This window comes from Trachemys scripta, chromosome 10 (assembly GCF_013100865.1).
Source record: "Trachemys scripta elegans isolate TJP31775 chromosome 10, CAS_Tse_1.0, whole genome shotgun sequence".
Lineage (NCBI taxonomy): Eukaryota > Metazoa > Chordata > Testudines > Emydidae > Trachemys > Trachemys scripta.
In genome coordinates, this window is record NC_048307.1 from 662,749 (window position 1) to 686,177 (window position 23,429).

The 23,429-nt window shown below is 47.5% G+C and overlaps 1 long non-coding RNA gene across 17 annotated transcripts in view; it reads left to right on the plus strand.

Annotated features, from left to right (window-relative positions):
- The window catches only part of LOC117883594, a 92,903-nt gene extending 70,183 nt beyond the window's left edge, over positions 1–22,720 (plus strand). For 14 of the 17 annotated variants that reach the window (XR_004647340.1, XR_004647342.1, XR_004647341.1 and 11 more), the window contains 4 exons: positions 10,999–11,092; positions 13,026–13,097; positions 17,122–17,429; positions 19,728–22,720. This is a non-coding gene — a long non-coding RNA (uncharacterized LOC117883594). The remainder of the gene's footprint in view (positions 1–10,998; positions 11,093–13,025; positions 13,098–17,121; positions 17,430–19,727) is intronic. The other 3 variants (XR_004647331.1, XR_004647330.1, XR_004647332.1) reach the window with 3 other exon arrangements.
- Positions 22,721–23,429: the final 709 nt, after the last annotated feature.

The following is a 23,429-nucleotide window of genomic DNA, read 5'->3' on the forward strand; positions in this document are numbered from 1 at the left end:
ATCCTCGGTGATCTCCTTTCCTTCGCTGTGTCCCGCTCAGCTTTCTGACTCCTCCTTGGTCACATCTTGGAGGGAGCTTCATTGGAGACTGGATAAAAGAATTGAGGGGTCAGACCATGCCAACATCCCAGGACTGTGCAGCAACCAACCTCAAAGTTCCCAAGCCAACACTGGGTTCAGGCCACCTCTCTCCCACCGGCTCATGCACCGAGATCATTGCTGACACAGACGGCTGACCATACCACTAAGAGTTTGTTAGAAGGGGGAATGGCAGAGTAATTCTTTCAGGTTAGATATAATGGGCCAAACTCTGTGCTGACTTGTGCTCCGTGGGGACAATGTTATTGCTCAAAGGATGTGTCAGAAACTGGTCTAATATTCTGCCATTTTGTCTAAACAAATGCAGCTTCTCTGCTGTTTGGGGTAAAATGGCCCCTCGCAGAGACAATGAAATAGGAGTTGGACAATACTTATCAGACTGTCCCATCCATCTCTTGGGGTGGGAAAGGGCGTGGTGGGGGGGGGGTGAGACCAGGCTCAATATCTGTCTAACCTGTGTACTGCCTGTACTGCTGTATGGGCTGGAAACCTGGATCCTCTCGCAGGCAGATGTGCAGCAGATAGAGGCACTCCATGTGTGCTGTCAGTGCCAGGTCCCTGAACATAAGTGGTGTGACTTTGTGTGAAACGCCATCACCTCGCAGAGTTCTGACCTTCCTCCAGTCACTTGCTACACTCAGAAGCTTTCTTACATGCTCTTCAGCCATGTCACCAGGGCGGACAGAAGCACCCCAGCACGTTGTGCTCTCAAACTGTCCATCGATGCGCAAAAGAGACACTCGTTGATCCTACCTTGTGTTGCTCCTGGGGCCCCCCCAGAGATTTATGGATTCACAAGACTGATTCGCTCTATGATGCCTGGTACAATGCTATCGGCTGTGGTCTCTCTGGCTGGCGCAATGGTCCTCAGTGGGTTACATGTGTTTGATGAGGTGGGAGGTTCCAGGGAATTCTCTAGTGCCTTATCTCCTTCTCTTTTGTCTGACTGTAGGCATGGGCAATTTATAATCCTTTATGCAGAATGAACTCCACTGCCAGGAGAAACCGCCTTGGTGGTTAGGCCTTTGCTACAGCACCAATGAAAGGAACTGTTCATTGTGGTTTGACATACACCACCGAGCAGGTTCGAATTCAGTGGAAGGGAGTTCAGAGAGCCAGCTATCAATGTGCTCAGTCCTCTAAGGGAGAGAGAGTGACATCTGTCTGTAATCATGATTAAAGGAACCATTAATGTCTCTTTTAAGGTTCCCCCTGATACAGTAAAAAGCAGGAGATGTGATTTCCTCTCTTTGGAATTCACAGGAATTGTGTCATTTGCCTTTCCTGCCTGAACTCTTGAAGTCAGCTTTGTGAACTTTCATGTTTAAAACTGCACAAGTGATGTTCTAGCACAAGCCCTGCCCCGAGGTGCATGCTGCTGCCACAAAGGGGACCTGGCTTAAGTGAAAAGGGGGTCTGACAGCTGAGTTGAGATGAGTTACGCTGGCTAGAAATGAGAGCTGTTAGGTTGAGTTGCTGTGTGCAAGTGAAGTTGCTTGACAAGAGGAGATGTCTCCTTTCGGGGGGTGGCGAATTCACCTCAAAGACAGGGACTTCTGAATTTCATTTCACTTTGTGATCTCATCACTTCCAGCTGCTTTCATACATTAAAGTGATGCTGCCCTGGGCTTGGGACCTCATTCATCCTGCCATACCTGACTCATAACAGCTTTTTTTGGGCCCTGCATATCTACAGTGGGATCCGAACAACACACAGTACTGGGCAGTTTAAAAGTGGTTGTAGCTAGTGGGGGTTGGCATGGCTTCCTTGGCCTGGGGCTGAATGTTCCTGAGTGAGCCATCAGCTCCCGTGGGATGGGAGAGGAGAATGGCAATTGTCTGGTTCTAAAACCCTTTCCGCACGGGTCTGGGGAAAGCTCCCTCAATACAACATGTCTCCGCGCAGAGTCTGCCTTGATCTGATCCAGCCGTGGACAGGAGAGATCTCACAGCGAAGGTAGCAATGTGGCAAGCTCCTGGTTTCTCCATATCCTGCATGCCAGGGCCTGCTGCTCTCCTGGGGGGCGTCCCGTTGTCAACACTCTCCCGCAGCTGCTACCACTGGCTTAACAGGACAAAGCTGGACAAAGGGACAGTGGTGGCAGCACCAAGTTAGCCTCAGAGAACTAATGGGGGGAGTTTGGGGGGCTCAGGCGCTCACTGGGATGTTCGGCATGCACTGTCTAACTTGGCCCAGCACAGAGCTTATGACTGGGATTGTCCTCCTGCATGTTCCCGAGTCCAAATTATTTTCTGCTTCATTAATATATTGAATTAAAAAATCAGGTACACCCAGCCCAGCCAAACACACCTGCTGTCACCCAGCCCATCAGCTCTGCCAAGTACTCTGGGCTGTCACCCAGCCTAGCCTGTTGTCTCTGCTGTTGGATTTGCATTTACCCATTTGGGTCTCATTCCAAGGGCGCTCACATGCCAAGTCCATGGGGAATAAACAGGCAGTTTCTCTTGCTGCTTCCTAGTGTGACCATGTGTGTGATAACAGAGAATGAGGGCCATGCTGGCTCTGGGGCTACCACCTGGGGAAGTATTTGAACATTCAGGCACGTTCTGGTTTGCAGGCTTCCCCTGAGCTCAGCTGCTACCTGTCTGTTGTTACCATTAGTCAAATCTAGGTAAAATCTGTTTCAGTGGGAGCCTTGCTTAAAATTCCTGCTCTTGATTCATCAAAAGGTGTTTATTTTTAAACAGTAAACGAACGTCCCTGTGGCTGGGCAAGATACACAAGGCTCAGTCATAGTGAGCACCCACTAAGCATTCCCATTGCTCTCCTCCTGGGGAGCCTGAACGTAAGAGTCCAGAAGGGCCTGGCTGGAGTTTCAGGCATAGTTTATGGTGCCAGCAGTAGAAATGTTACCTTGGCTTGCAAAGTGACCTGAAATAGACCTGAAATAATTCTGAGAGAGGAATTTGAGACCCAGTGGTGGCTTCTTTCAGAGCCACTTCTCTCTCTATGGGCACTGTGCACTGTGGGCTAGAATCATCCCTGATGTAAGCCCATTGCAGTCAATGAAATGCCATCAGACGTGCCTATGCTGATCCCCTGAAGCTGAGAGCTCTCCATGGGGCTGCCCTGTAGTTTTGTCATCATGAGCATTTTGTGCTAATTCTGCTCTGAGGCAGTGTTTGAAACTATTCACTCTGGACAGGAGCCCTCAGGGTTAGGGTGCCAGTTTTGGTTAGACATATTTCTGGAGGTTTCATCATAGCCCAGCCCTGGTCATCTTGTGAGACATAATCTTTAATGAAAGATTTTTAATTCCTGGACACTCCAGGGCAATCCTGGAGGGCTGGCAGCCCTACAGGTTATTAAATGTGCAGTTTGTAATCGGTATGATAGTGCGTTTGCCCCCTGTCCTCTATTGGGCCTGGAGTGTGGCACCAGAAATCTCACTTTCCCATTTGTCAATCACTGGAGAAATCTGCCTTTTGTCTCAGTGGGTTCGCTGTGCCAGGCCCCTGGCCTCTGACAAGGCTGCTGTGAGCACAGAGAGGTTCCAAGAAACACCCTGTAAAAGGTGCTTGGGATTGCAGAGCTCCCAGAATCTCCATTGCTGGGTCTGCTGTAGCCGCGGGATGGCCCAGCACTGTCATTCCCGTGCTGATTATTCCCGGGCGTATTTATCACCTAAGGACTGAGCCTGGCTTTGAACAGTTCTGTTAAATCAAATCCATCTAAGAAGAAGACCCAATCGGATGAGCTGTCTGTTCTCATCCAGGAGCCATATGGAATGAAACTACTTCCCTTGTTCACAACTCATTGGCTGGTGCTAATTCAAATCTCCATCCCTGAATGCTCTCCATGGGTGCCAAGGGAAACACATCTACAGCAATGGCAACCTGTGGCCTACCCCCTTTGGCTGTGATCATACCTGGTCTCACAAGCTGACCAGGGCTTGGTGAGAGACCGTCATAAACCATGGACGTGTGGTCAGTAACACAGCGCTCCCAACAGTCTATAGATTGGAGAGTGCCCATTGGTGGGGCTGCCTCAGTATCTGTTCATATTGACACTGTCCTTTATGGCCTTTCACCACTCCTGCCTTCCCATCCGCCACACCAGATTGCTCAGTTCTTCCCTTCCGTCACAGCCGCTGGGGCAGCTGCTCTGCGATCTGGGCACTGAGGGAAGGGAAGGCTCAGTGCCACAACAGGGGTCAGTATCCTGGTTTCTTTCCCCTTCAATCAACGAAATTCTCTTTTCTGTCCTTCTCTTCCCCTCTTGTTAACGGTTAATGGTTGTTCTCCTGTTTACTCTGGGACTTGATCTGTTTGGATTCTGTCTGTACCATAATTATGTATTCATCAGAGCATAATTGTGTTGTGTAAAGTGATGCTTGGAACTTAACTGTGCTTCGGTGCTGGGCCAGGCCAGAGCGCCTGAGTGCTGCGTATTGTTGTAGTGAGCCGTGTCTGTTTGGTTTAAACAGAGCACCAGAACCCAATCCTGTGTTTGAGGTGTGAGTGTGACAGCATCTCTTGTGGCCTGAGCGCTGGACAGCAGCCAGTTCTAATCCCGACTCAACTGCCGATCATTGTGTGAACTTGGGCAGCTCACTTCATCTTTTGGGGCCTCAGTTTTCTCTCTGTACCATGGGTATAAGGCCTCCTTCCCAGTGTCATGAAAGTTCGACGAGCCCGTTCCCATTCTCCCACTGGGTGACATCGGGGAATGAATAACAATAGTGCCTCTGCCAGGTGTGAGAGCAGGCGTGGCCCCAGGTTTCTCTAGGATAGCTCCACGCAGCACCCTGGGAATCCCTCACTTGGAAAGCTACAGCCTGTTCAGCCTTCTCAGGGGTGGGACAGTCACCGAGTGTTGAATATCCCCCGTAACAATCTTTGCCCTGCAGCTGTTCCCAGCACCGATTAATAGATTCCAAGGCCCGAAGGGACCATTGTTTCTGACCTCCGATAGCACAGGGCAGAGACGGGCTAAACTAGAGCAGATCTTCTCAAAAACCATCCCATCTTGATTTAAAAATTGACAGCGACAGAGACTCCACCATGACCCTTGGCAAGTGGTTCCAAGGGTTAATTACCCTCACTGTTAAATGTTTGCACCTTATTTAATTTCTGACTTCGTCTAGCTTCAGAGTCCAGCCATTGGATCTTGTTATACCTTTGTCTGCTAGACTGAAGAGCTCACTATTCAATATTTGTTCCCCATCTGTGTACTCACAGACTGATCAAATCACCCCGTAACCTTCTCTTTGACTGAGCTCCTGGAGCCTATCACTATAAGGCATGTTTTCCAATTCTTCAGTCATTCTCATGCCTCTTCTCCGAACCTTCTCCAGTTTATCAACAGCATTCTTGAATTGTGCACACTAGATCTGGACTCAGCATTCCAGCAGCGGTTGCGCCAGTGCCAAATACAGAGGTAAAATAACCTTTCTATAGCTGAACTGCTTGGTAATAGTGACCATAATGTAATAAAATGTAACATCCCTGGGGTGTGTGTGTGTGGGGGGGAGACGCCAAAGCAGCTCACCATGGTAGCATTTAATTTCAGAAAGGGGAACTACACAAAAATGAGGAAGTTCATTAAACAGAAATTAAGAAGTGCAGCATCAAAAGTGACATTCTTGCAAGCTGCGTAGAAACTTTTTAAAGACACAATAATAGAGGCTCAACTTAAATGTATCCCGCATATTAAAAAACATAGTAAGGGAACCAAAAAAGTGCCACCGTGGCTAAATAACAAAGTAAAAGAAGCAGTGAGAGGCAAAAAGGCATCCTTTAAAAAGTGGAAGTTAAATCCTACTGCGGAAAACAGAAAAGAGCATAAACTCTGGCAAGTGAAGTGTAAAAATATAATTAGAGAGGCCAAAAAAGAATTTGAAGAATAGCTAGCCAAAGACTCAAAAAGTAACAGCAAAATAATTAAGTATATTAGAAGCAGGAAGCCTGCTAAACAACCAGTGGGGCCACTGGATGATCGAGATGCTAAAGGAGCACTCAAGGATGATAAGGCCATTGTGGAGAAACTAAATTAATTTTTTGCATTGGTCTTCACGGCTGAGGATGTGAGGGAGATTCCCAAACTTGACCCATTATTTTTAGGTGACAAATCTGGGATAGCTCAGTGGTTTGAGCATTGGCCTGCTAAACCCAGGGTTGTGAGTTCAGTCTTTGAGGGGGCCAATTAGGGATCTGGGGCAAAAATCTGTCTGGGGATTGGTCCTGCTTTGAGCAGGAGGTTGGACTGGATGACCTCCTGAGGTCCCTTCCAACCCTGATATCCTATTGGGGTATCATTAGATGAAGTTTCAGACCAAATTGATAAATTAAATAGTAATAAATCACCAGGACTAGATGATATTCGTCCAAGAGCTCGGAACGAACTCAGATGTGAAATTGCAGAACTACTAACTGTGGTATTTAACCTATCATTTGAATCAGCTTCTGTACCAGATGACTGGAGGATAGCTAATGTAATGCCAATTTTTAAAAAGGGCTCCAGAGGCGATTCCGGCAATTACAGGCCGGTAAGCTTCACTTTAGTACCAGCCAAATTGGTTGAAACTATAGTAAAGAACAGAATTATCAGACACATAGATGAACATGATTCATTGGGGGAAGAGTCAACATGGTTTTTGTAAAGGGAACTCAGGCCTCACCAATCTACTAGAATTCTTTGATGGGGTCAACAAGCATGTGGACAAGGGAGATCCAGTGGATATAATGTACTTAGATTTTCAGAAAGCCTTTGACAAGGTCCCTCACCAAAGGCTCTTAGGCAAAGTAACCTGCCATGGGATAAGAGGGAAGGTCCTCTCATGGATCAGTAAGTGGTTAAAAGACAGGAAACAAAGGGTAGGAATAAATGGTCAGTTTTCAGAATGGAGAGAGATAAATAGTGGTGTCCCCCAGGGGTCTGTACTGGGACCCATACTCTTCAACATATTCATAAGTGATCTGGAAAAAGGGGTAAACAGTGAGGTGGCAAAATTTGCAGATGATACAAAACTACTCAAGATAGTTAAGTCCCAGGCAGACTGCGAAGAGTTGCAAAGGGATCTCACAAAACTGGGTGACAGGGCAACAAAATGGCAGATTGAAATTCAATGTTGATAAATACAAAGTAATGCACATTGGAAAACATAATTCCAACTGTGACATATTTATGTTACCAATCTGCCTGGGGCGTCAGATGATCAGGCTGAGGCTGCAGGATCTTTAGGGGAGGAGATCAAGAGCATACCAAGTGTCTGAATTTTAAAGCTTTATTAATAAAATAATAAAATAACAGCAGTGAGTGTTGGTGTGAGTGCTCCCACGTCACTCAAAGGAAGCAAGAAAGTGTTAGTACCTCAGCCCTAACCCACTATCGTACTCATATACGCACGACCTGAGGCTGGCCAAGCCTGGGTGTAACCTAAGAAGAAGAGGGGGAGGGGTTGACAGGAGTTCTTGTCCCGTGCATGGGTCATCCAGGGTCCGCTGTGATCTCCAACTTGTTCTGGCTCTCAGGAGGGTTTTTAAGTCCCAGGTTTTTTAGGGGGCGTTTCGTTCAGGGACCTCTGTTCCTGGTGCTCTTTGTACCAGTCCAAACCGGCTTTCTGTGGCCTCCTCAGCGTTCCCAAAACACACCGGCTCCAGGGATGCGAGAGTCTGTTTTTCCCCTCGCTGGCCTTCATCGTCTCTCTCGTTTTGGCTGCCTCTGCAAGTCTCTTCAGCTGAATCCTCCTTTCTCACGGCTGGTCGGGGTGGAATCCAGGTCACCGTCTTTCTTGGCAGGCAGTCGAGAGTCAGATATGTGCTGTGGCCTTGAGCTGGCTGGAGTCAGCGTCTTATCTTCGGACTGAGCTAGCCGAAGTGTTGAGTTAACCCGTTCTCTGCTCTCTTCCTTCTTCCCCCTCTCCCTTTCAGCCTCTCGTAACCTGCAAAGGAATCTTCCACTCCACACTCACACCTTTGACCCTCCCCAACATGCTTTGCTATGCTTGCAACAGCATTAGCAACATGCGGTGCTGATCTGCCTTCCAACGGGACCTGAGGGAGGGGGCCATTGGGTTGTGACACAACTATGCATATAAAATGATGAAGTCTAAATTAGCTGTTACCACTTAAGAGAGAGATCTTAGAGTCATTATGGATAGTTCTCTGAAAACATTCACTCAATGTGCAGGGCAGTCAAAAAAGCAAACAGAATGCTGGGAATAATTAAGAAAGGGATAGATAATAAGACAGAAAATATCATATTGCCTCTATATAAATCTACGGTACGCCCACACCTCGAATACTGCATGCAGATGTGGTCGCCCCATCTCAAAAAAGATATATTGGAATTGGAAAAGGTTCAGAAGAGGGCAACAAAAATGATTAGGGGTATGGAATGGCTTCCATATGAGGAGAGATTAATAAGAATGGGACTACTTATCTTGGAAAAGAGACGAATAAGGGGGGATATGTTAGAGGTCTATAAAATCATGACTGGTGTGGAGAAAGTAAATAAGGAAGTGCTATTTACTCCTCATAACACAAGACCTAGGGGTCACCAGGTGACTGTTCATCCAACAGCCCATCCCCATTCCCATCCCCATCCCCTCCCTATCGGATTCAGCTGGTCTCCACTTCACAGCCCTGCCTCATGCTGCCCAGCCTGCTGCCCAGCACCGCCACCCCCTCACTGCTCAGCTTGGAGCCTTCCCCCCCCCCCAGCTGCCCTGCCTTCTCATCCCATCCCGTCACCAGAAGATGCACAAGTTCTTGTATTTGTGGCCTACGTGCTTAAATATCATTCCCCCCCACAATCTTTTTTGATACAGCCTCATTTATTCTTCATTTTATTTTCCATACTTCTAAATAGAAAACAGCCATTGCAGGCAAGGCGAATCAATACTGTGTTCCCTAATTCATCCTAATTCTCACTACGTCATAGTAGCTACTGTGCTTTTCATCTGGGGTCTTTTTAGTGGGATTTGTTTCTTTGAAGAATGTGATATTTCATTATGGCAGTGCCAAGCTAACATAGTTAATAATTAATATTTGCACAGGTCATTTCTACTGACATTATTGTTCTTTCAAGTCACTTTCACACCCACAAGAGACATGTTCCTAGAAAGGAACAAAGAGTTCTTTGGGATTAATGCTCCATTGCTTAGATAGAAGAAACATTCCATTATACGCATTAGAGCTAAACATGCTCAGCAGTACAGAGTGCTTCGGCCTCCTCATGGCCCTGCCCGCACTTTCTCATCCTGGCTACTGGAGATACAGGGGAGAGCCCGGCTTGGCTCAGCCCGGATCGGCACGGGAGAGCTCGGCCCAGCTCAGAGCAGTAGGAGAGAGGTCAGCAAAAGTAGCAGTGTGGCATATATGTTCAGCCAGTTCTATACTGTATTCCTGTCAGCCTGACATTGATCTTGGGCAAAATAATGGATCAGCCGACCTGGGATTTGGTTAATAAAGAATAAAAGGAGGGCAATATAATTAATGCCAATCAACAGGAGTTTATGGAAAATAGATCCTGTCAAGCTAACTTGATATCTTTTTTTAACGAGATTACAAGTTTGTTTGATAAAGGTAACAGGGTTGATGTCATAGATTTCTGTAATGCGTTGGACATAACAAACCAGAACAATATAAAACGAACATGGCAAACCTTCAGTGGATGAAAAGTTGGCTAACGGATAGGTCTCGAAATGTAACTGTACGTGGGGAATCATCCTTGAGAAGGCGTGTTTCTAGTTGCCTGCAAATTCCACCCTGCTGTATGTGGGTGCAACTCCATAGAGTTCAGTGGGGACTGTGCTAGCACTGAACACAGCCGTGCAGAATAGGTTTATTCAAACTTCCTAGGTCTGCAAAATCTTGATGAAAATCTCACTGGAACAAGTTTTCCCTTGAGAGTCCTGGGACTTCCTGACTTCAGTCATGGCAGAAATCCCAGGATCGTTCCTTCAAGGTCTTCCAGCATGTTAGTCTCCAATGTGAGCAGAAGGCGCAGCGAGCTGGAGATGAGGTGAGCCCATTTCCCCTGCATTCTAGGGACCTGCAGGCTGGATTCAAGCTCTGAAGTTCAGCCTATCACTATGGAAAATTACAGGGGAGAAGCTGTCTGGAGGTTTTCACACTCCAGGAAGTTTTATGTTGGGTTTGAAAGCTGGACAGATCTTCTGACTGGTCCTTATTGTCCTGTCCCTGCTTCAATCTCTATAAACATTTAGAAATGAGCAGGACCCTTGACAAGTTCTGGAAGCCCCAGGAAAAGGAATGAGGCAAAAACTTCCAGCCTTCGTGTGGCTACTGAGGCTTATCAAAGAAACTGTTAAAAGATAAAGAAACAAGGTTAAAGAGAGACTTTGATGGAGCATTTGGCTTCGGAGAATAGCGTTTATCAGCATTTCTAAGAGAACAGAATAAATTTCCATGTGCCTGACTTTGTAGGTCGACTCTTATATTCATATATGTGAACGTGTGTGTGTTTGCTTCTGAGTGGAGAAGTGAAGGGAAAGCAACATTTTAGCTAGAGCCATTTCAGCAGCTGCCATTCTGAGAGTGCCCCATATTTAGACAGCACTTGGGAAACTTACTTCATTTGCCTTCTATCCTCCTCAAGCCTCAAAAATGCTTTTTTCCTTTAACCCCTTCAGTGCCCCCAGAAAATGCAACGTGTCACCACTGAAGAAGGGCGTAACTTTGTCATTACAAACCTAGGGATAATCTTGTGTGGTACCAATGAATGAGGTAGCGCTGACCTAATGATTTTGTAATTCTGTGAACACGTTAATGACTGATATTGCTATAGTTGGTTACAGTAATGAACTGAGAGGCAGGAGGTCTTGCGTCTATTCCTGGTTGTGCCACTGACTTCTTTGTTATTATGAGATCTTGGGAAAATCACTTGACCTCTCTGTGCTTCTCTTTCCACAGCTGTAAAATGGGGATAATGGATGATATCGGGAAGTATCGTGTATTACACGCCTGAACTCAAGTTTGAAAGCAGTCGGAGACCCTTGGATGGAAGGTATGAACATTGTCGTTACAGCGGAGTGGGTAGCGATGCCTATACTTCAGGTTGCACAAATGTTTTCATTTGGATGGATTTTTTTCAGTTGTTTTAAATTTAGTCAGTCTTTTGCCTTTTAGACTGAAATTTTCCATGTTTTTTCTCTGGGTGCAAATGTTTTGGGAAAGTTTGAGCAAAAACAGTGCAGCCATTTTTGACAAGAAGGCGAGTTGGAAATAATACTTTAAAAAGGCAAAAAGCAAAACCATTTTACCATTTTATCATTTAAAAGAAAATTATCACTAGACATTCCATACCAATAACAAAAAAACAAAACCAAAAAACTTCCAAACAACTACATTCAACGAACGTTAAAGTCTGTGTAGTGAGGCACCCAAAAATCTGAAGTTGCCCATCTGTGACTTTAACTCTGTCTCTTGGTACATGTGCATTGCCACACAAGCTTGTCAGCACAGATTGTTTTATCTGCAGGACCCTGCTTCATTCTCTTCCAGCCTCAGGTTTCCCTGGAAGTTTCCTATCCAAGAACCTAGTAGGTCGGACTCTTATCTTATGAGATCGTGGCCAAATGGGGCATTGCATTATGTATACTTGTGTAGAAAATCACATCTACAACACATGGGCAACACACTTATTAGCTAACTGTATACTGGTACATGAATTCAACACGAAATTCAATAAAGACAAATGCAAAGTACTTCACTTAGGAAGGAAAAATCAAATTTACAGCTACGTAATGGGGAATAACTGGCTAGGTGGTAGTACTGCTGAAAAGGATTCGGAGGTTCTAGTGGATCACACACTGAATATGCGTTGTCAGTGTGACACAGTTGCAAAAAAGGCGAATGTGATTTTGGGGTGTATTAACAAGAGTGTTTTATGTAAGACATAGGAGGCAATTGTCCTGCTCTACTCAGCACTGGTGAGGCCCCAGCTGGAGTTCTGTGTCCAGTTCTGGGAATCACACTTGGGGAAAGATGTGGACAGATTGGAGAGACTCCAGAGGAGAGCAATAAAAATGATAAAAGATTTTAAAAACCTGACCTGTGAGGAAAGATTAAAAAAACGGAGCATGTTTAGTCTTGAGAAAAGAAGATTAAGGGGTGACATTGTTTCAGTCTTCCAATCTCTTAGGGGCTGTTATAAAGAGGAGGGTGACCAATTGTTCTCCCTTCCACTGAAGGTGGGACAAGAAGTAATGGGTTTAATCTGCAGCCAGGGGGAGTTAGGTTAGATATTAGGAAAAATTTCCAAACTCTAAAGGTAGCTAAGCTCTGGAACAGGCTTCCAAGGGAGGTCACGGAGTCCCCATCATTGGAAGCTTTAAAAAATAAGTTAGACAAACACCTGTCAGGAACGGTTTTGGTTTACTTGGTCCTGCCACAGCACAGAGGGCTGGGCTTGGTGCCTTCTCGAGGTCCTTTCCAGCACTGCATTTCTATGATTCTATAATATATGAGAATATAATTAATATCCTTCTCCTCTAAAACACAATGCCCTGCGTGTTAAATAAAGGTTCATCTTCGCTATCAAGCCAATAAGGTGAATTGATATAGGCATCTGGCAGATTCCATTCAGGATAGGAAAATGGTACACTAGTTTGTGTGTGTACACAACCATGCACATTCCGCAAATTGCTGAGTAGTAATCTACCTCAGACTCTTCAAACTATGTTTTTAGTTAGCAAGACTGAATAATTAGTACATTCATGATTTACTAAAGACAGGTTTTTGCCAACAAATAATTGCTGCACCTGTTTCACATGCAGTTTGTATCAGTCTGGTGTAATATCTGATTGGTATGGATTTTGTTCACAAGATCCCATTGATGCTGCTAGTCAGTTAGTGGTGCTTCAGTTCATGCCCTGTTTGGTGTGTGTTACAGTATCTTCCTGGACATCTGATTAAAAAGTGAACATTTAATTTTATAGAAATTAATTGTGTCAGCAAAATGGTTTGGAAATGCTCTGAAGATTGTTCTTCTATCAACGTGACAGATTAAGGTATTGCCATAAAGTGAATTTTGTTGACAAAATAATTTCAGGGTGTTGATAAAATGCATTTTGTCTTCAGAGTGGAAAGCATCAGACTGACAAATACTATTGTCCTTAGAAGTGTTTTCGTCAACTGTCAATCAATTCTTCCCTTTTTAAGGTAGCCAATGATAGTTGTTCATATCTGAAAAAGCCTCAGTGAAAGATAGCGGAAGACTTTGAAGGACGAAACAATTAAACTTTGATTTCTTGCTTTCAAATTGAAAATAGCTTTGTTACTTTGAAGACAATGATTGGTTGCCTGCAAAGTGGAAACAGGTGGCTAAGCTGTTTGATTCAGATTTGACATGCTTTGTAGTGATGCGAGGGTGAATTCTGAGTGGGGTTTCTTGGCACAGCTGTTTATATGAAAACTTATTGTTCAAATATTTGAAAATGATGTAGACTTTTAAAACCACTTTCCTGCAAACATTTCTAGCTAGTTAAATATTTGTGAAAGTTTTTTATTTCTTCATTCTCTTGTGAGGTTTTGAAAACAACAGAATTTAGGTCCTGTCAGCTTCCCACTTAAGGACAGATAGTGCTGACATAGGAGCAAAGCCATTGCCGGCAGTGAGGATCCAAGGATGGGCCGTTCAGAGGCAACTGCAGCAGCTGCCCTGCCATGCCCCGTGACACAGCAGGAGAGGAGAGAAGAGCACTCTGGGGTTCAGTGGCTCTGTAGCTCATCTTTGAGTAACAGCAGATTCGTCACAGGCTAGTAGTCTGCCTGCCACACTGGCCACTTGGCACAGAGCTCATGGCAGTCCAGCCATAGTTTGCGGGCTGAGTGGGCTAAGGATTTGACTCATATTGTGAAGTCCCACCACTGCCAGTTGTGGCAAGGAAGAGAGCTCACTAGGCATGAGGGCTACGGATGGGCAGCACAGCTGGGTGTCTAGGCAATAGGGACGTGCAGACAGTGGTAGCAAATTACAGCTGTAGTCAATATATTTGGTCCTGTTTGCGTGGCAATAAGAATTCTTTTCATTTGAAAATGGTTTGTTTCCATGGTTCCTCCTCTAAATAATTGATGTATCAAACTGCTCATAAGAACGGCCATACTGGGTCCATCTAGCACAGTATCCTGTTTGCCAACAGTGGCCAATGCCAGGTGCTTCACAGGGAATGAACAGAACAGGTAATCATCAAGTGATCCCTCCCCTGTCGCCCATTCCCAGCCTCTGGCAGGTGAAATCTGTGTCTTGCGGACATACTTCTGCCACTGCAACAGAGATTGGGGTTTCATCTCACCCAGCTCTAGAAACTGAATATTCTCCTAGTGAAAGGCACCGGGTGGACCAGCCTGAGGACCCCAGCTAGCTGTAGAACAGGGAAGGGGACGTATCGTGGCAGCACAAGTGTCTCCTGCAGACTGCTCTCCGGAGACCCCACTGGTAGGGATAAGAAGAGAATTCAGCTTCAGCAGCCCTTTGAATTTTTCCCTCTGTGCTGAGACCGCCACCAGCGGCTGTGAAGAGACCTTTTCTGCTGAGGGTTCCTGTGCACTGGGAAATGCATCTTGTTTCACACAGGCACTGAGCTGCCAATGAAGGGTCAGAGCTTTGGGTCACTGCTAACCAAGGCTGGATTTCAGGTGACGACCTGCTGACCACAGTGCCTGTAAGAAACCACTCAGTGAATGATGGCTCAGGTTCCCATGGACAGAGCCGCTGGTGCCACAGAAATAATAATAGTGGCTCTGTGTCCTTGCAGCAATTCCCGGAGCCACCCAGTCCCTTTATCAGGACCACTTGAAACCCAGAAAAGCAGTTGTGAGCTAGGTGAGATTTAAAAAAAAAAAATTCTGGGACCAAATTGCTCCCTGGCGTAGCTCCAGTGAAAGCAGGGTCCAATGCAGCGAAACCAGTTTAATCCATGGAGCTGTTTTTCCTAGATAATGGGTTGGAGAAAGAACCTCTTGGGTTCTCCAGCCACCCTGCTGCCTTTGGGAAGGGTAATATGCTGGCGTTTTGACTGAATCCCCCTCGTTTCTTACCTAGATTCCCAGAGTTCCACAGATTCTTGCCTCCCCCCGACCCCCAGCTTTGATAGCCTGGCGTCAAACGCTTGCAGTTCTGCAGACACCCATCCTGGGTATGAACGGGGCTCAGTTAGTGTTCCAGGGAAGCCTGAACTAATGGAGATGTTGTGACACAGTAATTGTGCTTTATTCCTGTTTTGTGGTAGTGGCACAGCTAATCACGTTAAAGCCTAAATGACCTTGTTAGAACAGCTACTCCTAATCAAATGAAAGTGAAGCTCCTATAAGTCACTGGAATGACACTTAGCATAATATTTCCTTAATACGTGGACCATCTGTTCATCCCTTTCAAAATAATCACTGGCTTCCTTGTTACCTTCGCTTCCCAGTATCAAAATCAGTCAGCTGGCACCAGGCACAACACGGAAGCTGTGTAACTTCGGATTGCAGGATATTTTGAAAAATGTAACGAGATTTAAACAATGAAAACTATAAATTGTGTGACGTTCCAGTTCTGATTGAGAAATGATAGTGGGACCCTGGCACTGATTAACGAATTAACAACTGCACCCTTTCCCTTCTGGCATTAAAGCAACCTTAGTACGGATGGGGAAGCTGTGTTCCTTTCTTGGGGCTCTGCAGGTGGGAGGGGTAGTCTATATATTTATTTGGAGTTTTACGGACTGCAGCACCGAACGCCCATCCAGTAAGGTGAACACCATGGAGAGTCCTTTAAAAATGCACTGATAAACAGACTCACCAGTTACCCGAGCAAATCAAGTCACCCAGTGACAACATACCCAAGAAAAGCACTAATCAGCATCTCCATGCACTCCTCCCAGCCAGCACCCCCTCGTCAGGGCAAGGGGGCAGGATGGGTTTGCAGTGCCCCCTGCAAGTGGACAATCTGTCTGTTTCAGGCCTGGGAGGAAGCTAGTCCCAAAGGCCTGGAGTCAAAGCCCTTGTCAGTCCCTCCCCCCCCCGCCGTCTCTGGCTGAAGGGGTGCCAGCTTGGCCGCTTTGCACTGCCTGCACCTGCGGAAGTCTCTTGCGGGCAGAGAGGTGTCTCTCTGATAGGCGGGTCTCAGGTCATTGAGGGCTTTGTAGCTCAAAACCAACCCCTGAAACTGCGTGCAGAAAACAATAGGTAAATGAGGCTGCAGTCAGCCTCGCCCGAGGAGACAGCACTTTCTTCGGCCATTTTGGGTCCATTTCCTGCAGCAGGTGGTATCTGACTGAACGCCCGCGTGGGCCTGAGAGCTTGATGGAATTGGTGTGTGCCTTCGCTACACAGCTCCTGTTCAGTCTGGCTGCCCCCGTGTTACAATCCCAGCAAGATTAGAATAACAACTCAAAGCCAATCATTTTTATGGGAACACATGTAGTATAAAAGGGTCTGACTGTCTTGAGCACACAGCATCAGTGGCTATTGCCCAATAAAGCTCTCAGTTAGAGAAACATCAGCAAGTCCTTGAACAATATTTCCCCAAATTTAAACAGGGAAAGAACTACTCACAAATCACTTTTCATGGATGTAAGCAGAGTCAGGACGAGCTCTACCCTGACAACTGGTGGTGAATTGTGGTTAGTTGTGGAAAGAACTTCAGGGGCTGATCTTGTTTGCATAGGCACACCCACCCTGCCTAGCCTGAGCCCACGGCAGCCCAAATGGTCACTTTGACTGCTGTGGGATCCCCAGTTTCTCTGTTATTGGGGCAGGAAGAATAAAGTGTTGTTACCCTGATTATGTGAATCAAGGGCAGTAGAACTGTACTTGGCATTTTATGATGGAGGGACTTGCCATCAACTAAGTAGTACTTGCTAGACAAGGGCCATGGGTTCCAAAACTCAGTGAATTGAGAGAGGCTGGGGATAGGTATTTGTACTTAATGGCATGGACCTCTTTTAAGGGTCTGAAACACCAATTGCACCTCCTTCTGTTCCCCCCCTCTTTCCTCCCCTCCTCCACTGTGGAATATCAGAGCTAATCTTGATTTTATTTGGAGTCTAGTTACAGGCTGCTGAGCTGAATTCACCTTGGACCGATGGTGCACTAGCACTGGGGCTCCCCCTACTACAAGCTGAAATCACTGAGTGCTGTGTTAAGTGGGGGGGCCTGACGATATATGGCTGAGCAGCTGGCGGAGTGGTGCAGTTGGCGGGACAGCTGGAGTGGCTTACAGGACGGCTGGTGGAGCAGAGCCGCTGGCTTGAGCAGCTCATGGGATGGCTGGTGGAGAGGAGCGGCTGGCGGAGTGGCTCACGGTGAAGGCTGCAGCAGAACCCCATGGAGAGGCGGAGAAGTCGGCCTTGGACCACGTAAGGTGCCCCTTAATACCCCTGCGGGGGGCATTTTCACCCAGGCTGGGAGGTAAAACTCTGCAGATAAACTTTTGAACTCTGGGGCTGCACTGACCAGGGACAGAGACTTTGGGTTGTTGGACTTTTGGGTGATTTTTGGGGTGTTGGACTTTTGGGACTTTGGGTGATTTTTTTGGGGTTGCTGGACTTAAGACCCTGAGGGGAAAAGGACACTGCCAAACTTACTTGTGGGGTGGGTCTTTTGCTCATGGTTTGTGTTATGTTTGTGGTGTTTCCCCAACATAATGCCGCATTGTTTCCCTCCTTTATTAAAAGGATTTTGCTACACTCAGACTCCATGCTTGCGAGGGGGGAAGTGTTGCCTCTTAGAGGCGCCCGGGGAGTGGTATGTAATTGTCCCAGGTCACTGGGTGGGGGCTCGAGCCGGTTTTGCATTGTGTTATTGAAACGGAACCCCTAGATACGGAACCCGGCCCTTGTTGCTGCCAACTCAGACGGGCAGAAGGGTTACATGAAAATAAAAATAATCGATTCAAGTTGAACAGAGGGATTGAGTTTGCTGCCCCTGACCCTGAGAGAAACGAGGTGTTTGTCCCAGAGGGCAGCGGCACTGACACCCAATTGCGACCAAACACCTGCAGCACCAAGTCCCAGAGCTCGGGTCAGCTGACTCGGGCTCAGCGGCTTGGGCTGTGGCGCTGTACAATTGCAGTGGGGACATTCAGGCACGGCCTGAGCCTGGGCTCCAAGACCTGCCCCTTCTTGGGGTCTCAGAGCCGAAGCTCCAAATGTCTATACGGAAATGAGCCCCACGAGCTGGAGTCAGCTGACCCGGGCCAGTCATGGGTCTTTTATTGCAGGGTAGACGTACCCTTAAGGGCTGAAGCACCAGTGTTTATTACACAAATTGCCTCTTTGCAGGTGAGTCCTTGGTCCTAGACAGGAGAAGAAGCCCCATATTCCTTTCACTAGAGCAGACCAGACAGAGACGCTTGGAGAGGGACTCCCAAAGAGTCCAGGTCTGCTGCACTGCCCCCAGAAACCAGGTCCCATTTCTCCTACACAAAGTCCTTAGCCTGGCCTGTTATCTCTCCGTGCCTCTTTGCAGCAGAGCCCAGACTGTCCTGTGGAGCAGCCAGGGGCTGGGGACTGCCAGAGGGGAGACAAGGGGTCAGAAAGAGCCCATGTCAGACCATCCCAGAGTGCAGTGCAACCCCTGAGCTCCCCTCCATAGCAATGGCTGACACAGGTTTCTGTTTTCAGCAGGCTGTGAAGGGCTGGCTCTGGGAGGGTGTTGGTCAGGAGTGCCTGATGGGGAGAGGGGAGCACTGCAGGGCCTGGCTGGCATGATGGAGGAGTGGAGGAGAGAGCTGCTGTGGGGGATGGCATTGGAATGCTGGGGGGGGGGGGGGGGAGAGGGACCTGGGGAGCTTGGTTTAGGTTAGAGACAGGGCCCCAACCAAATCTCAGCCATGGCTTTGAAAACTCCAAGGTTGGAGGTGTCTGGATCTGCACTGGCTGTGAAATCCGAACCAGCATCTGTGTTTAGTTCCCAGCTACGCGTGCTTGGATGGGGTCTTATCCCCTGGCTCTGTGATGGTCAGACACATACTGGGGTGTAGAGCTGGGAGGGGCATCGTTAGACTCAGCCAATCGGATATTCAGATCCAGCGGGCTGGAAGTTGTGGGAGCTATTCCATTCTGCAAGCCCCTTCAGTGTCTGATAAACATGCTTGGCACAATAATAGATTTAGAATAATGAAGGGGGGCTGGGGGGGGGGGGAAGGCTGGGATAAATAGTATGCTTTGCCCCCCGCCCCAGGGCACAGGTACCTGTAAATATCAGCAGAGCCATGGGGGCAACCCCCACCCACTAGAAAAAGTCCCTTCATCTCAGATGCACTCAGATATCCTCAGCTTCACTAATCCATCTATACAGCAATTCCCGCTCCCTAGCAGGGACCTATAGAACGCACATCCACAGGCTGCAGCCTGATCCCAGTGTCAGAGCATCGCTTTCTAGCAATTAGGAGTACTGTGTTTCCTGCGTGAAATACTGTCTGTGGCTTCCAAGCCTCCTGCAAACAGAGCCCTTTGTATTTCTCTCTGCTTCGGGCCAGGTCCACAAGACTCTGTTGAAGGGATGCCAATTAGGCTACAATGTAAGCTGCTTCCATGCTTTGCTTTCCAGCATCTGTATCCTGTTAGCGTCTCTCTCGCTCTCTCTTGCACATTTTGTTATGCGCATGTGTTTAGACAGAAATAACAAGAGTTCTTTCCTCCAAACATTTGCAGTGATGAGCTGTGGCTGTAATCAGTGGGGCTTACAGAATCCTGCCCACTGCCCTCACAGCTCTATGCCACTGCGGGATGCTTGTGGCAATGCTGTAGCCAGGGCTGACGAGATAAAGGTGGGTTAAAACACATTATCTGTTTCCATTCTGCTGCTCAGATTGATGGAATTTCATTAGCTCGTTGCTCTCTTTGGCTCTTGGAAGCTCTGGTCCCTCCTCCAGGGCAAGGGAGCAGCAGTCACTGAAGCAGACAGAAACCCGCTGCAAATAGACAGTGCTGGTCCCATCCCCTCAGCACAGCAGCAAAGGTGGTTGCCATATGTACCCCAAAGCCCCATTGTCCTCACCCCCCTCCAGGACAGTGCTGCTGCCCTATCTGGACTCTGGGGTGTCCTGCCCCATCCCTCTTCAACCCTCGCCCCCACTCTCTGAACATGGCTGTGCACCATTGCGCAAACCCCACTCCCCCAGCGCAAGGTTCCCTCAGCTGGGCTCTGCCTCTGGGACCCTCGCTGGCAGCACAGCCTTTGCTCAGCCACGGAGTGGCCCTTTCCCAGCATTAGCCCCAGTGGCCAGGCTGCCACCTGCCTCCTTTCCCAGACAGAGCCTCTGCAGGGAGAAAGGCACGCAGGACCGGAGCCCCATCCAGCCAAGGTGGTCAGCAAACGGCTGAGTGCACCCCCTGCTGCTGAGCAACAGAGGCTGAGGACAGGGAGCCCTCATGGGCCAGGACCTCATCCCCAACAGTCTGCCCCCAACCAGGCTTGTAGCTCAGAAATCTGGGTGCCTGGCCCTGCTGGTCCAGTGTGCGCTCCCCTTCCTAAAATTCACAAATCACAGTGCCTGGCTTCACAGCAAGAGGCACTGGGCGGCGTCAGGTTCATGAACTGAAGAGCAGGCAGGGTCACTGTCTGCAGTGGTTCAGCTGATAGGGACTTTGTGGATGATATGGTGGAGTTGAAGAAACGGAGGCCCTGATCCTGGGCTGCATCTGAGCTCAGGAGAAGGGGGCAGCGAAGGTTGCTGTAAGCAGCACCCTTTAAGCTCGGAGCTGGTTTGACAAGATATGTAGGCTTTGCCCACAGAGTAAAGAGCAGAATCAAATCCTCATGGTTTAACACACTCTGCATTAATGTGTTACCGTCATGCTCGATCTCAGAGGACAAATGTTTGTGGCAGTAACACTACAGGAGGAGCTAGGAAAGCAAAATGCAATTTCCTCTGTTGGAATTAGGCCAAAAAGCCAGGGCTAGCAGCCCTCTTGCAAAAGAGCCCGGGGATCGTCAATGACTGCATATGGCAGGAAGTTGGTGTTACATCTTGTCAGAGAGACACTGATTCCCGCGTTGAGCCAGCCTGGTGTCCCTTGGAGGTACCGGTTCATTTCTGACCTGAAGGACAGATGTAAATTACAGAATCATTAAGATCACAGCTTACAGCACTTGGGGCTTCCCTGAGTGTCAGAGGCCAAGGCCAGTTAATAAAATTCCCCAGTAAATACAATAAAATCAGTGCGCTGAAGGAATGTCTATAAAAAAGTGCAAGACGAGTCACTTGTGCAAACCCCAGTACTAGTGTGCACTCTGTCGGCACGGTTGCAGTGAAGCATGTTACACCACTCTGTGGGAGCACAGGTCACTGGATCAGTTCAGCACAGGGCCATTTTGTATTTTATGTTGCCTGTTTGTTGTTATTTCCAAGGGAACATTACCAGAAAACTGGAATGGGCTGAGCTGCTGCGTTCCCCTTGTGTACAAGTCTGTGTTCATTGTGCCTGTGTGCGTCTGTGATTCCCGTCCTCCTGCCCACATCTCTCAGAACATGCTTCTGGGAGCCCCACAACATGCACTGTGTTTGCAGGGTGAGTGTTGTGAGCCTTGAATGCCATCACATTCTAATGAAGAGGCTGTTATTAAATGGCTGAAAAAGTCAGGACCAAAATAGTAATGAATCCACGTCAGAAATGCTCAGCAACAGCAAAGTGGCCATGTTCCCCCACGACATGACTGCTCCAGAGCCCATTTCATGGGGCTCCAAAGAGGTACCAAAGTTTTTTTCCCACTTTCCCATTTAAAGGGGCTTGTCAGAAGACCAAGGGTTTGATTTCTCTGATGCCTCTAAATCCAGGAGGCCTTTGTGTTTACTTCACAGGGCTCCATCTCTGCAGCTGTGCTCCTTTTGGTTCCTAGCCTAGATGGATTCTGTACCTGTTCTGTTCCCTCCCTCCTGTTGTGTTGCTTTATCATTACTCTATTACAACAAAATGCTGCAGAGAGGAGATGAAAAGAAGCTTGAAAGCCGGATTCCATGAAAGTGTGAATTTATTTTTAAATCTTCGAAATTATTTACTTTGTCTGGCTTGTTTTTTTGTTTTTCTTTTTAATGACCGGTGAATGTTTATTGCTTGTTCTCCTTCCAAAGGTGGAGCATGGCATGAAGGAAATTAACTGCACACCGGGAGAGAGGCAGCTGTTTTTATTTTTCAAGTTAAATCTGCAACTTTGCTGAAATTTCAGAAAAAAGCAACCTTCTGTAAATTAAACCCTGATCTTTGTGCTTTGGTTTAAAAAGAGGCTCAGCGTCAGAAAAGGCAGCAGGAGCAGAAAACAAACATGAGATTGTAGTAAGATGAGGCTCTGAAACATAAACTCTTGCAACAGAGGCCCGGTCTGAGGCCTAAGGCCTGAACTAAAGGAATGGTCAAGACTTTGCTAACATAAAGCACAGTTAAGCTGTGAGGCAGAGGCAGGCCCTGCTCACAGAAATTGGCAAGGAAAGGGCTGATGCTGCAAGAAGATACAGATCTAAAAGGTCCTGGACACTAGATATCAGAACACTCCAATACTTGCACATTCCACACAGATAACAACGAACAAGCTGACCCGTCCTAAAGCCAGGGGCAAAACGGTAATATGATGGGTAGAGTTGTTTTGTTCAAACCAACATGTACAAGATGAGAGGCGGCACCTTGCTACGTAGAGGGACTGCACCTCAATACGTCAGGAGTGATGTGTGACTTGTTTGTACCTGTGTAAGAATCACCCCTGGGGCGGTGTCTTTGTCTGGCCTAGGGGGCAGTGGAGTGTCCCGCCACTGACTGAGCCGGTGCATTGTCGGGGGCTCATATTCGTAGTATGTCCTGTAGAGTCTGCTGGAAACTATTACTGTGATTCGTTTGAGAATAAACCTGGCCAGGTGCCTTCGTACCTTATCAGAGTCTGTGGTCATTGGGGGTTCTCTCAGGTCAGCTGTGCCAGCGATCTGCAGAGCCGGGGCAGCACACAGAGGGAACACGCACGCAGCCGACTGTTATCAACATTGAACAGAGCAGAGCTCCACACCGGTGGCGTCTGACAACAGAGATGAAGGAAACTTGTGTTTGAAGATTCCTTCCATTAACTGTAAACTGTTGTGAGAGATCAATATGGCAGCCCATCAGCTGTGTGTGTGGCGTGTAATAGACTGCAGCAGCATACCAACACATTTGGCAGGACTTGGCTTTAGTAGCAAATTGCTGGTTTGTGGCATGAGCTGCTGCTTTAAACTAACAGGCTGATTAGACTGATTGCTTTTGTCTGTGAGAGGGCACGTGCTCCACACGCTAGCAGGGAAAGCGCCTCACTGGTCTTTTTCAAGGCAGCTTTGGTTCTGAGCCCATGACTGCCATGTTGCAAGGAACCTGACATTGCCAGGTTTCCAACAG